Here is a 2,742-nt window from a genome sequence, read left to right on the forward strand (position 1 = left end):
GATCAGGGTGGGGGTCCCGCTGGGGTGCCTGGCCAGCCTGGCCAAGCCCCCCGGTGACGGAAGCTCCCAGCCTCTCCTTTCTTTCTTTTTTTTCTTTTTTTATTCTGGGATTTATTTATCTTCTATAATTGAAACGTTGTTGCCTTCAGTGGAGCTCAGCGCCGGCCAGGAAGTTTGGCTTCCTCCATCACTGGAGCAACCAAGCCTCCTGCTCGCTTCAGCTCCTTGGCTGCCGGCTGCCATCTTGGTTGGGTTAATTTGCATATAGTTGCTCTGATTGGCTGGTAGGCATGGCTTAAGGCATAGTGAAGGTATGGTCAATTTGCATGTTTGTCTTTTATTAGATTAGATGACAGATCTTGTTGCTTACCTGTTAATCAAATATGTAATAGACCTATCATAGGATATATCATAGTAAAAATAGTGGGAAATTTTTTTAATTAAAAATGTAAAATAGTAGCTAGTTATCTTTTAAAAATCTACTCACCTGCCCAGCTAGTGTGGCTATGTGGTTGAGCATGAACCAAGGGGTCATGGTTCGATTTCCATACCCAGGTTGTTGGCTCAATCCCCAGTGGAGGTGTGCAGGAGGCAGCCAATTGATCATTCTCTCTCATCATTGATGTTTCTATCTCTATCTTCCTCTCCCTCTCCCTTCCTCTCTCTGAAATCAATAAAACATATTTTTTTAAAATCTACTCACTTTTCCATGTATTATAACTACTTATTAGAGTGTCTTCCCTAAATTAAATTGATTTCAGAGAGGAAGGAAAAGGGAGAGAAAGAAACATCAAGACATCAATGAGCCCTAGCCGATCTAGCTCAGTGTATAGAGCTCAAATATGTAATAGACCTATCATAGGATATATCATAGTAAAAATAGTGGGAAAATTTTTTAATTAAAAATGTAAAATAGTAGCTAGTTATCTTTTAAAAATCTACTCACCTGCCCAGCTAGTGTGGCTTTGTGGTTGAGCATGAACCAAGGGGTCATGGTTCAATTCCCATACCCAGGTTGTTGGCTCAATCCCCAGTGGAGGTGTGCAGGAGGCAGCCAATTGATCATTCTCTCTCATCATTGATGTTTCTATCTCTATCTTCCTCTCCCTCTCCCTTCCTCTCTCTGAAATCAATAAAACATATTTTTTTAAAATCTACTCACTTTTCCATGTATTATAACTACTTATTAGAGTGTCTTCTCTAAATTAAATTGATTTCAGAGAGGAAGGTAGAGGGAGAGAAAGAAACATCAAGACATCAATGAACCCTAGCCGATCTAGCTCAGTGTATAGAGCGTTGGCCTGTGGACTGAAGGGTCCCAGGTTTGATTCCGGTCAAAGGCACATGCCTGGGTTTCTATCTTTCTTGCCCTCTCCCTTCCTTGCTGAAATCAATAAAAATATTTTTTTAAAAAATTGAGAGAGAATCTCAATCAGGTGCCTCCTGCACGCTCCCGACTGGAGATGGAGCCCGCAACCCAGACATGTGCCTTGACCAGGAATTGAACCATGACATCTTGGTTCATAGGTCAATGCTCAACCACTGGGCCACACCAGCTGAGATCGAATAGTTTTCTAAATTTTCTCTACATCCCTTTGTGGCCTAAATAAGTGACTTAAAGAAATTATATGAAATTAACATTTTAGTGTTCATAAAATTCTATTGGAACACAGTCATGCAAAAATGGACAGCCACTTTAGAAGACAGTTTGGAAGTTTCTTATAAAACTAGGGAAACTTTCTCTGACTGACTTATTTCACTTAGCATAATGCTCTCCAGGTCCATCAATGCTGTTGCAAATGGTAGGAGTTCCTTCCTTTTTACAGCAGCATAGTCATCCATTGTGTAGATGTACCACAGTTTTTTAATCCACTCATCTGCTGATCTCACTCATTTGTGGAATATAATGAACAACATAAACTGATGAACAAAAACAGATCCAGAGACAAAGAAGCATTGATCAGACCATCAAACCTTAGAGGGAAAGTAGGGGATGGTGAGGGGAAGGGGGAGAGATCAACCAAAGGACTTGTATGCATGCACCAATGGACACAGACTCCAGGGGGGTGAGGGCATGAGTGGGGGGGGCAGGGGGCAGAAGGGGAATAAGGACACATATGTAATACCTTAATCAATAAAGAAAATAAAAAAATTAAAAAGTCTAGGGAGACTTATCATACAATCCAGAAATCACACTCCTTGGTATTGACTAAAAGGAACTGAAAACATGTCCACACAAAAACCTGAACACAGGTGTTTATAGAAGCTTTTCTCATAATTGCCAAAACACAGAAGCAACTAAGATATCCTTCAGTAGATGAATAGGTAAACTGTGGTACACCCAGAGAGGCCACAAAAAGTCATGGAATAAACTTAAATGTATATTGCTAAGTGAAAAAAGCCAAACTGAGAAGGCTACATGCTGTATAATTCCAACTATTTGACATTCTAGAAATGGTAGAACTAGGGAGATAATAAAAACATCCATACCTTTCAGGAATTACAGGGGAGGGAGGGAGCAATAAATGAAGCACAAAAAAATTTTAAGGCTGTGAAATTATCTATATATATAAAAGCCTAAGTGACAGTTATGACCAAATCCTATCTAATAATAGACAAACATGGTAATTGACCATACCTCTGCTACGCTTCCCATTGGCTAGTCAGCAGGATATGCAAATTAACTGCCAACAAAGATGGCGGCCGGCAGCCACGCAGCTGAAGTGAACATGAGGCTTGCTT

This window comes from Myotis brandtii, unplaced genomic scaffold (assembly GCF_000412655.1).
Source record: "Myotis brandtii unplaced genomic scaffold, ASM41265v1 scaffold466, whole genome shotgun sequence".
In the NCBI taxonomy this organism is placed as follows: Eukaryota; Metazoa; Chordata; class Mammalia; order Chiroptera; family Vespertilionidae; genus Myotis; species Myotis brandtii.